Consider the following 12,367-nt stretch of genomic DNA (forward strand, 5'->3'; position numbering starts at 1 on the left):
GTAAGTCATGTAGGACTGAGTGAATTCCCTTCTCCAGGTAACACTCAGGGAAGGTGGGGGCCATAGGTGAGTGCCTAGAGACGCGGTCTATACAGTATGTCTGGGACTGTGAAATATGTCTGTCATCTTTTAGAGTAAAGGTCAACCATCTCTCCTCTGATGGACTCCTCAAAGAGATGTGATGTGACCAAGATTGGAGGAAAGGTGGGAGAGCAGGTGAGAGAGAGAGGGGGATGAAGAATGACGGAGGGAGAGAAGGAGGGAAAGGGAGGGGAGAGAAGTGAGAGGAGGTTGGGGAGAGATAGAGAGAAGGGGGGAAAGAAAGTGAGAAAATGAGATGAAGAAGGACAGATGGAGAGAAAGCACGGGCGGAGTGGGGCACTAAAATCCACCGGGAAAATTCTGACGGCACCGGCCACCCCTCCCAACCCCCCCAACATGCACACACATCAATAGCACAAACAAAATATATAGTGCTACTGCAATACAACAAGCCAATCAACCACAAACCAGGCACTTTCAATAAATGTGTAAGGAACTAGATATGCAACAGTGCAGTATAAAAACAGCTTTGTGGGTGGATGGAAATTTCAAGCATCATGCAAGGACATATCTGGGTATCATAGCACTCCAATAGTTGCCTGTATACATTTAAAAAAGACCTAGCCTACAGACAATGTCAACCTAATAACACAGGTAATTAAATAATTGAAGAAAAAAAAAACAGGCACTTTTAATAGTATTGTACGAGAACGATTAAAGTAAGCCTATATAGGCTTACATATAGACAGTTCCAAGTTCCACAAACCATTTATCAGCCTATCAATTAGTCATTAGGCTAGGCCGAGGCTACATATCAACATAAGACTAGCTTGTGCTAGTTTTAATAATGTCAATGCTTTAGCACCGCTAATCTTGCTCTCTGCCTTCCATCCATGTGTAAAACAGCAAGCAACCACGCAAATCCGTCGACTGTCAAAACTCCTGTAGCTTTCCTCGAACTTGATCGTTTGTAGGGTCATGCCATTAGACGAGGGGCCGCTCATTTATCCCCCTACATTTCTGTAAATTGACTTGACCTGCAATCGGTTCATTGGATAAACCAGAAACACATTCCCCATTCCCAGGAGGCTTTGCTCCATTCTAGCTTAGACTTACGTTAATTTAAGTACAAACAAACAAATTACATTGTCATTTTTTATTTGTGATGAAAGTTCAGTAACGCCTGATTAAGACAAAAATGAATTAAGATAAAAAACTAAGGCTAGCCTACACAAAAATCAGCATGGGAGAGATGAGTGTGCAGGGTAACCATGAATGACATATAGACAGTGAGCAAGTGGTATAAATATTGGTTGGACTTCCTAAACATTAAAGTGTGAATCTCGGAGATTTTCGCGGAAAATTCTTAGTGCAATTGCAAGGTCGATGGTCGCGGACGACTCACGGCCGCTATAATAGCTCTATGGGCCGGCCTGCACCACGCTGATTCATCGGCCGGCCCGCACCGCGTAGACTCATCGGCCGGCCCACCGGGAAAACTCCCGATCGTCCCGATTGCCACTCCGCCCCTGAGAGAAAGGGAGGGAAAGAGGGAAGAGAGAGAGTTGGGGCGAGCGCTAGAGGAGGGCTCTGGTAGTGTTGGAGGTGATGGAGCGGTGCTAGAGGAGGTGGAGGTGATGGAGCGGTGCTAGAGGAGGGCTCTGGTAGTGTTGGAGGTGATGGAGCGGAGCTACAGGAGGGCTCTGGTAGTGTTGGAGGTGATGGAGCGGCGCTTTTGGAGGGCTCTGGTAGTGTTGGAGGTGATGGAGCGGAGCTAGAGGAGGTGGAGGTGATGGAGCGGTGCTAGAGGAGGGCTCTGGTAGTGTTGGAGGTGATGGGGCGAGCGCTTTTGGAGGGCTCTGGTAGTGTTGGAGGTGATGGAGCGGCGCTTTTGGAGGGCTCTGGTAGTGTTGGAGGTGATGGAGCGGCGCTTTTGGAGGGCTCTGGTAGTGTTGGAGGTGATTGAGCGGAGCTACAGGAGGGCTCTGGTAGTGTTGGAGGTGATGGAGCGGAGCTACAGGAGGGCTCTGGTAGTGTTGGAGGTGATGGAGCGGAGCTTTTGGAGGGCTCTGGTAGTGTTGGAGGTGATGGAGCGGAGCTACAGGAGCTGGCTGGGAGTGCGGAATCACACAGCTTAATTGAGCTTCAGTCTCACGCGGGTACACCTGTCTGTCCGTCGCTAGAGGTGTGATGAGGTCTTTATAAACCCTCTCTATCACACACACACACACACACACACACACACACACACAGACACACATTCTCACACACACGCATACACACACTGCTGTTCATCAAAATGACTGACATTTTTCACATTATTTTAATTCTCTTATCTGTTTTTCTTTTGTTTAGATTTCTTCACTGGTTTCTTCTTTCTCTCATTTCCTTTTTTTTGTTCTGTCTTTTTCTTTATTTTGCTTTCCCCTCGTAAGTCATCACTCTATATTGTCCATTTCCTCTCTCTTTCCCTGTGTCAACACAGCTGTCAGTTTTACAGCATTAGCAGTGACTGACAGCCAGAATTCACCATGACAAAGAGGACGGGTGCAAGCAAGCATGGTTGCTGTGGCAACCGTTGGGAGAGGGGATCACGCTGGTTGCTGTGTGTAGTGCTAATATGGTGTGTGTGTGTGTATGTGACAAGAGGGGGGGAGGGGGGGGGGGGGCACACGCCCGGCAGCACCTACTGTGGCACTGCCACTGATTGGGTTCAGACTGACAGGCCTCAGAACTCAGCAGATGGATGGTGAGAATCAAGCAGACATTTGTGTGTGTGTGTGTGTGTGTGTGTCTGTGCTGATGTAAGTGTGCATAGGCATGTATATGTATGTGTTTGTCTTGTCTGTGTGGATGTGTTTGTACACAAGTGTGTCTGTACTTGTCTATAGGGTAGTTATGCTGCATTTAGTTGCATTTGACTCAGGGCAAAGTCACTTTGATACTGTCCCCACTCAGTGACGTGACTTGTGCCTCAGTGTGTGAGCCGGAGAGGACTCCTCGTCTGAATAAAGTCTGAGTCAGTTGTGCCCTCGGCTGGGCTCGGCCGGCCCCCTCTTTGGGATTATGTTATGATAAACACTGGACAGGACGCTCTGACCCCATTAGGTATGAGCGATGGTGTTGGGGTTGTTTTTGCAGAATCCTGGCTGCCCTCAACTCTGTCTGTCTCCTCTTCTCTCTTTCAGGGTGGCTTGTTTGTCCTAGGACTCCTCTCTTTATAGTGTTCTCCCTCTCCCTCTCTCTGTCTGTTTGTTTCTCTCCTTCCATTTCTCTCTGACTATCTTTATTTCTAGCTCTTTTAGAAAGAGTTCTCTTTATCTCACTTCTGTGAGTCATTAGTGGGGGGGGGGGGCTCTCCCTACGTTAATGTGTGGGGGAAGCAGAAGTGTGTGTGTGTGTGTGTGTGTGTGTGTGTGTGCGTGCGTGGGAAGGGGAGGGTGCTTGTTACTCATATCAGGGCTGGCTGCGCTCCCAGATTTTGGTCCAGGTGGGGTTGCTGGTTTACCCCCTCCGCTCGTCCGTAACGAGTGTGACAACCACAGGAGCGGCCTCCCCCTTTTTAGAACCCCGGCCCCTCCTCCCCAGTGCCCACTTCCTCCGCAGTCTCGCTCGAGTGCCTCCTTTGGCACGGGATAGCGCACAATCTCCTCTTGACAACCCTGTGCCACTCCAGTGGCTCTGGCTCTAGTTGTGGCTTGACGGCGGCTAGATAAGCGTGCTCTTCTCATGGGTGCTGGATGGGGGTAGGGTCGTCTACCATCTTCAGCCCCACAGACAGTGCGCGGTGGTGGTGGGGTACCCCCCTCTGCCCCCAACACATGCTGGAGCTTTGCCACGGTGGCGAGACACCTGCTCCTGAAGGGTATTGACGGGCGCTAGAGGCGAGCACTCAGCAGTGCCAGTCCGAACTGCAGTCACCCAGTGGGTGGGCACTCAGGCTGGGAACAGCCAATGGCACAGCGTGAGAGACAATCCAATAAAGCACTCAAAGAGAGGCGCTCTGTGCCTCATAGAGAGCACTGCTGATGGGTTGAGAACAGTGGGTTGTAGAATTCTTTTATAGCATCATGGCATGTCAGTAAGTGCAAGTGGAGGAAGGATGTTGTGTAGAGCGAGAACAGTCAGTCAGAAGGAAAGATGAGAGGTCAGACTTCAACTGTAATTATTCATACAGCTTCAGAGCATCATCATCCTTTCGTGTTGTGTGTGTGTGTGTGTGTGTGTGATGCTCATTTGTGCTGTCATGATTCAGTGTGTGCTCCTAGATGTTCCTGCCTGTGACTCTCAGTAGATGTGTGATGCAGCGCTGTGTCTGGATAGGGATGGACAGGGTGTTGCATCTATAATGCAAAGCTGCGAACGCCCTCACAGCTAAAGCCAGCACATTAATTAAAAGCGACTGGACCGTGACATCAGGAACCCCATCAGCCATTGGCTGTCCTGCCCCCAAAATCCTGCCCCCCTCTCACTTCACCAGCTACCCCCACTCATTACCCTCCCCCCCCCTCCACACACACACACACACACACACACACACACACACACACACACACAAATACACACAAACCATCCCCTTACTCTGTTGACACACGCAAACATGATGAGCACGCAACAAGGATTTAAATTAATTCCTCGTTTCTCATCAACATCTCGGCTTCCACTAGCTCCCCTGTCCCCACGGTGGCTATGGCAGTCCTGGGATGGGGGGGTTGGGGCACAGGGGGGACACTGTCAGGCCCCTCGGGGGAGAGGCTGAGAGAGCGGTGGAGGTAAGAGGCCCCATCAGTTACCCAGCGTTGCCACCGCACCACCGCATATGCATGCCTCTCAGGCGCCCCATTAGCATAGCATTCCTCCACCGCATCAAACAGCCATCATCTATCTAACACGCCTGGCACAGGCCACCAAGGTTCTAGAGACCCACAACAGTCAGGTTCAGGCACATTTAGTTTTTTTGCTCTAAAAAAAAAAACAACAAAATAGTTTCTGTCTAACTTTTCTCCAAGACTCATGAGGTCATGAATTCCAATGTCTAGGTACACCATGCTGAGGTAATCATTACAAGTCTCACGCTGTAATCTTAGGAGAACAAGCCCAGATAATGGTATGCCTTCATTAGTCATTAGTCTGCACACTGCTGCTGTAAGTGTCTTCAGAGAGATACTCAAGCTAAATAAATCACTAAATGGGAATGTTAAACGGTGTCTCCCTGCACACCATATGGTGAGTAGTCTCTGACAGGACTCCCACAATACACCTGAATACCTGACCTGATGTGTGTGAGGCTTGTGTCAGGTCAGTCTCACAGTATCCAAATAAGAAGTGAACTCTCTGCCCTATTGTATAGCATAGCAGCGTCCAGGCTGTGACACTAGCTCTATCCATATTTGACTTGTCAAATAAGCCTATAGTCTGTCTTGCTCTGGTGTAACGGTTACACACGCCGAGAACATGACCCTGACATGGAGAGGCACGTCTCAGTAGGCCAGGATCCTTTCAGCTCTATTCAAGTCCTACCAGAGGGGCCTTTTGTCAGGCCTAGAGATAGAGAAACATATTATTCAGCGCCGACTGATCATCCAGATATAGAACTATCTTCATAGTTTAATACATCTCTTGTGCTCTGTGTAGGAAATCATTTAATTCAATGTCAGCTTGAGACCCGGAGAGATTTCTTTTTCTCTTTTTTTTGTCCCCTCTGCACTCTTCTCAGCTCTTTTGAGATTCTTTTTTGAATAGTCTTGCAGGGAGAGTGATTGTCTGGATTCAGGTTTATCGGGCTGGTTAAACCGGGGTGAGCTTGTGTGATGGCTTTATCGTGGGGGTCATTGAGACCAGGTGGTGGTGGTGGTGGTGGCGGCGGCAGCCATAGCTCTCCATCTCCAGACTGTTTGCACAGGGGACAGAATGTGGGTCACACATATTAAATCCCCTTCCTCAAGCCCCGCCTCAACCCTTAATGAGAGCCCATCATTCATAAAGAGCCTGGCAGGCAAACGACAAGCACTTACAGGCCAGACGGCAGCTCTGTGCGTGTGCGTGTGCGTGTTGAGGAAGTAGAAAGGATGGTGTTTGAGTAATATTACTGTATCTGTGTCCCCATACTACTGGGTGTCTTGGGTGGGGGGGGGGGGGGGGTACACACCAGACAGACCCAGGGTATCTTTTTACCCCTTCTCTCTCACTCACTCTCTCTCTCTCTCTCTCTCTCTCTCTCTCTCTCTCTCTCTCTCTCTCTCTCTCTCTCTCTCACACACTCACACATGACACACACACTCCTCTTTTTGGACTTGACTATTCTGCTTGATTATGCATGTGTCTGTATGCGTCAGCCTCTCATTTTGAAGAAGTGTGATGATGTTCCAAACGAGCGAATGAGCGTTCCCATGCTCCTTCATCCTCACACCACAGCCTATCTGCATCATCTTTGAATATGAAAACCAGCTCTTTGTTTGTTTGTTTGTTTGTTTGTTTGTTTGTTTGTTTTAGGCCCGTGGCGGCGTCAGGCTCTTCAGTGTCATGCTTTAATAGCTAATGTATTTACCATCTGAGACGGCAGACAGGCGCGCAGGCTATCCCAGTGGCAATCCCATAGACTGGCAACACTCAGCGGGGTTGCCGCTAATGTTGCTAATGTTAGACACAAGCGGCTCATTAGGATAGACGGTCTGTACATTAGCACGCTGCTGCTGCAGGACCGTCTCACGCATTAGTCAGGAGCCCATGAATGCTGCCGCCGCTGATGCTGTTGTTGTCATATCACATACGAGATGAATTAAGTAGGTTGTGTGAGGGAGATTTAATGCCCCCCCACCCCCAACTCTAAGAAGTAGGCGTCTTTATTGTGATTTTTTTTCGGCTCATTGTCTTTCGGGCCCATTGTCCTGACAGTTGCGTGTTGCACAAGAACAAAAGCTGACCCGTGAGCGGCCTGCCGCACAATTGATTGCATCGTCAGAAAATGACATCTGTCACGGGTGAGCGGCGTATTCACGCTGGCCTCATGTTGGGGGAGAGAGAGAATGTTTGGCAGAGTAAGAGGAAGTGAGGACAGGCTTTCTTTCTGACGTGGCGTCATTGAACTTAGTACCATTAGCCAATTAGCCAAAAAAATGTTGAAAGGGTGCTGGAAGACTGGACTATGCAAAGTAAGAGACCCTTTTTTTGTGGCCCAACAGTAGCCAGTCAGTTGGTCATGTCCATAAGACTCAGGGCTCTGTCCATTGTTTGTGTGTGGTCCTTTGAAGGCTCTGTTCTCCCAGAGCTCTGTTCACCCTCCCCCTCCCCCATCCAACTGTAACTCCATTGTTATGTTCAAGTCATGTCCCAGTTCTTTGGCACAAACTTATTTTTTCAGCACCTCAGTTGTGTCCTTCATGTACTGTATGACCTATAGTCTCAGTCTCACACGTTTACTTGAGCATAGAATCGATATTAGACAAATATATGATATGATATATGCATACAGTAGAGTAGACGGACGTGCCTGTGTAAAATGTGTTTGCTTGTGCTGCTGTTTCACCTAGACATTCAGGTATCTACTTGTTGTAATGACAAAGTAAATAGAACCGTAGGGTTTAGCCTACTAAGTGAAAGCAGTGGCTATGAGCTCGCCTGAAGCACCTGAACTTTAACCTGTCCTCACATTGCCAACTCCCCCCCCCCCCCCCCCCGAACTCTGAACTCGCTCTGGAATCCTTCGAATTCCGATCAAGCCAATATGAGCTGGTGGAACAGAGGTGTGAGAGGTCACCAGGGTCAAAGGTTCATGGCTTTGAGTGGAGGCTGGCTGTGGTGACAGAGGAACACTGATTTAGGTGGAGTTCAGTCAGTATCTGATATGAGTATCTATCTCTCTGTCTCTCTCTTACCCAGAAACACACACGCGCGCACACACACACACGTACAGTTGGAACTCTGAGTAATATGGAGAAGATATGTTTGAGGATCCAGAGGAAGAAACATAATGATCTTAAATCACCTAAATTTAGAGCATTCTCAGTAAGTGCCTGGATGGCTGACAATATAGTAAAACCTCCAAAGCATTTACACAAGCATCACTGTTTAAAGGATAGAATTTTGCCTAACTTAGTTACAGATATAACAACCATTCAAGCTATATCAAATAGTCCTATAGTTTCAGCGATTCAACCAATCACAATCAAGGACCGGAACTATCAGTTTTAGAATTAAAACCGATAGTTCCGGTCCTTGATTGTGATTGGCTGAATCGTGTTTGATGCCTTTGTAAAATGCAGCATAAACATACACCTTGACCGCATTTGCTACCACAACGTATAAGTTGGGAGTAGCTGAGTCTCGACGTTGCTGGGCAACCATTCTAATAGAGGAAATATATTTATTGGCGGAAGAATGATTATCTATGAATAAATCGTTACATTTCTCGTTGCTGTGTCTTTATTTTATGAAATCTTGTCAGATATGTAGTAACCGTTTTAGAAAAGCAATAAGCCACTCGAGTCCGTAGGTTACACTGATTTTACAACAGCTTGTGCATCATGCCTATAACAATGCCCCATAACTGCTATAAAATCAGTGTAACCTACGGCCTCTCGGGGCTTATTGCTTAAATATAACATCCTTTACCACTATCTCATGTTTATGAGCTACAGCTCTGGGTGAGGTTACATTTCATGTAAACAGTATGGAAACTGGCCACATTCCAACTGTTGTTATTGGAAGCCGCTGTGAGATCATATGTGGCTCATTTGCTTGAAACTCTTTCCTGGCACACTTTTTTGCCGTGTCGCATGTCCCATGTGATGTCATCAGACAAGAAGGTGAGAACTGCCAAATCATCAAACAGGAACAAGTGCATTCTTTCTCCATGTGTGTGGTTGTGCTAGTGTTTCCACCATTCACCCACAGATAGACAGTTCCGCAAAGCGAGCGAGTCATCAGATTTCCTTGAAGAGAAGGAAGTGCAGAGAGCGACAGGTGACCGCAGGTGTAGCAGGAGCATGTGGAGTGGTGCTGAGAGAGAAAGAGAGCTCTTCTTTTATCTCTTATGGCTGCAGCGCCAACTATGTCATTGTGAAGTGTCCTCAGGCAACATTTCATAAAGGCACGCATACACACACACATTGTCATGTTTTTGGATATGCCTGTGTTTGTGCAGGACAACTGAGGTCTCTCTCTGTGTGTGTGTGTGTGTGGCTGTAGCTGTGTGTCTATAGCTGTGTATCTGTAGCTGTATTGTATTATTGTTCCGTTTCTTAGAAGCTTTATCTGCAGTTGTCATTGTGTGTATGTGTGCACGCTTGTGTGTTTGTGTGGGTGAGTCGGGGAGGTACGTGTGTGGGCATACAATACAGCAATACAGAAACTGGACCAGCCGCTCCCACAGGTGTATCATGGGAAGATGGCAATGCCTTTGGCGATGCCTTTCTGAGTTGATGATTTACCAGGACTTCCTGGCGATTTGATTTTGAGATAAGCAGTAAATAGGCGTCAACATTGTCTTTGCCTCGTGCTGTCCTCTGGAACTGTGAACCTAACAACGGAATATCAACACCAACAGCAACGTTACTCGGCAACACTTTCATTCAGTCAGCCAGGCATCCTGTAACTGGCTGCACTAAAATGCTGTGGGAAGGTGACGCCCATGAAACCAGCTGCTTTACTGAATGCTTTAGGGTCCTAGAGAGTGGAATTTGTTTTTTCAGATAGAAGGGCCAAGGCAGCCGTCTGAGTGAAGCCCAGTCTCTGCCCAGTCTCTCCTCTCCTCCTGCGGTCAACTTCGTCATGATGGTCATTATCCACACTCTTACCTGGGAAAAGTGTGTGTGTGGAGGATCTGTTCACACACACACTTTGCTTTGCTTTTATATATGTGTTTCATATTTAGCTGGCAGTGAAATGCTGATGACGAAGGAGTGTGTGCGCGCTCTCACTCGTGGTGTGTGTGTGTGTTTAGCTGAGTCCCCGCCTGCTTGTGTGTGCCAACCGGCTCCCTGATTCACTGCCAGTTAGTGTTGGTTACTGGCTGCTGCTTGTGTCGGAGAGTGAGATTACTACTGTTACTAAAAGCCACCCACCCACCCTGGCTTCTCAAGGAGCCCTCACTGAGGAATGACATTAACGCCAGCCACTAAACCTCCCACCTCCCTCTCTTGCTTTTGATCTCCTACTCACCATATCTTACTTTCTGCCATTCATTTTCTCTCTCTCTCTCTCTCTCTCTCTCTCTCTCTCTCTCTCTCTCTCCCCATATTTTCCACATTTCCCTTATAAAGAAAGCAAGTCAGAAATAAGTCTTTGCCTTGCTATAATGAATGTTTATCTTGCGTGCACAAAAAGCCTGGTGCCTATTAAGACTCCATTCATGGTTTTTTTTCTGCCTATCTGGACCAGGTTTTCAATTTGCAGACATGCAACGTTCACGTGCATCATGCATTCCATGCGCAGTACATTGGATAGTTTATCTAATACAGCTGCCGTGATTAGCACACAACAAAAATGCATTGCTAGAGAGAGAGAGAGAAAGAAAGAAAGAGAGAGAGAGAGACTGAGTGAGGGAGTAGGGGGGAAAGAGGGAGTCTGAATAGGATCGATGGCAAGAGCAATCCTGTTAAGGCTTTTTCACGTCCACTGTATCAGTCACCTCGAGATGGATGTCTGGGGCTTGACATTTAGATTGCGGCACTAAATCCCTCTCCCCATTAGATTAGGTCTCCGATAGGCATGCAACCCAGGCCAGAGAGATCACTTAGGCTCGAGACATGCCACCCCTCCAGAACCTTTGGGCTTGCGCATGTGTCTCGGACCTCCACACCATTACCCTCTCTCTTTCAAATAATCTGGGATCAGAGGGAACCTTCCAACCTTGATTGTGATTGGCTCAAATAAAACATGAGATAGTAGTAAAGGATGTTATATTTAGGCAATAAGCCCCGAGAGGCCGTAGGTTACACTGATTTTACAACAGCCAACGGGGTTGTAGGCACTCCGCTTGTGCATGCAGCATCCTTTACTACTACTGTATCTCATGTTTATTATGGCCTACAGCTCTGTGTGAGGTCATTTGAAACATTTCATGTAAACAGTATGGAAACTGGCCACATTTGTCTTAACTAAACACCAGTAACCAGACACACAGCAAGTTCATTCGCTGGATGGATCACCAGTCTCATGAATGACGCATCAAAACTGTTCCTCTCTCATTCAGAAATGTGGGTCTTGCTAGAGAGAGCTTTCTCAGACATCTTTTCCTTCATGCTGCCAGTACACTACCATAATCTGCGGTTCTTGAACCTCCTACAACCTCATGACACATTGAACTCCTGTGAGCAGATACGAGGTGCAGACGCATGTCAAACGCAAGTTCTATTTGAACAGGGGAGCTTCCTCAGCTCTCCAAGCTCCCTGTTTTTGACCTCAGACGTCTAAAATAAGAAGAGGGAAGAGCACAAAACATTTACACTTTCATTCCCTCATTGCTCTGAATAAGTCGATTGTTTGTTTGTTTGTTTGTTTTATGGAAAGTGCTGTGCTCATCTAAAGCAGGCGTCACTGTTGGCACTCGGGTATTGTGTGGCAGGCTGGCGGGCACAGAAGAGCAGTGAGGTTGCAGCGTTGCTGATAACTTGTTTGTTTGTTTCTGTCAAAAAACCACAAAGCCCTTGGGCTGTATCTGTAAGTAGCGCTGAGATCCGCAGTTAGCACTTTCTTTTTCATGTATTTATTTGTGTGTGTGCCCTTTTGTGTTTTGGTCTCCTCTTACCCTCCTCATAGATAATATCTAAAGTGTCCTTATTTACTCAGTAATGTCCACTTGGCAAGGATACTGTGTTTGTATAATGCATCCCCTCGAGTCCAGTTTTATGGCATCAGGAGTACAGCGCGACTCTGCCCCCTTGTGGCTTGTCTGTATAGATAAGGCAGATGAAAGAAGCATATTGGCCTTAAATCTCCTGGCAATAACTCCTTCCATCTGCATTTATGTAGCCAAGCTTCTAGTTTAAATTCTAACCGAAGCAGCAGTGCAGTTGAGGGCTTTGCATCGCTGGCTGTGAAACTACACTCTTAGTTCTGGTCAGGGTAGTTGGTCCACACACACCCTCGAATCACTCCAGCTGTCCAAGCCAGTCTTGGACCCAACATGGAAACTGTGCTGGAGGGAACAGAAATTTGGATGGGCACTACAGTATGTTCTGGGTCAGTGAGCTCTTAAACTGACCACCCCATGAAGCTCTTAAACTGACCACTCCATGAAATGCTTCGAAATTAGAGAGGAGCCCAAACGTCCTTGAATTTTGCCATGATACCATTTATAATTTAGCAAATGTTTATTCAGAGTGGT

The 12,367-nt window shown here is 47.4% G+C and overlaps 1 protein-coding gene across 1 annotated transcript in view; it reads left to right on the top strand.

Annotated features, from left to right (window-relative positions):
• si:dkey-220k22.1 (multiple epidermal growth factor-like domains protein 9) overlaps nucleotides 1–12,367 on the top strand; it is a 101,854-nt gene that overhangs the window by 85,060 nt on the left and 4,427 nt on the right. The gene's annotated exons all lie outside the window — the stretch shown is intronic.

This window comes from Alosa sapidissima, chromosome 13, assembly GCF_018492685.1.
Source record: "Alosa sapidissima isolate fAloSap1 chromosome 13, fAloSap1.pri, whole genome shotgun sequence".
In the NCBI taxonomy this organism is placed as follows: domain Eukaryota; kingdom Metazoa; phylum Chordata; class Actinopteri; order Clupeiformes; family Clupeidae; genus Alosa; species Alosa sapidissima.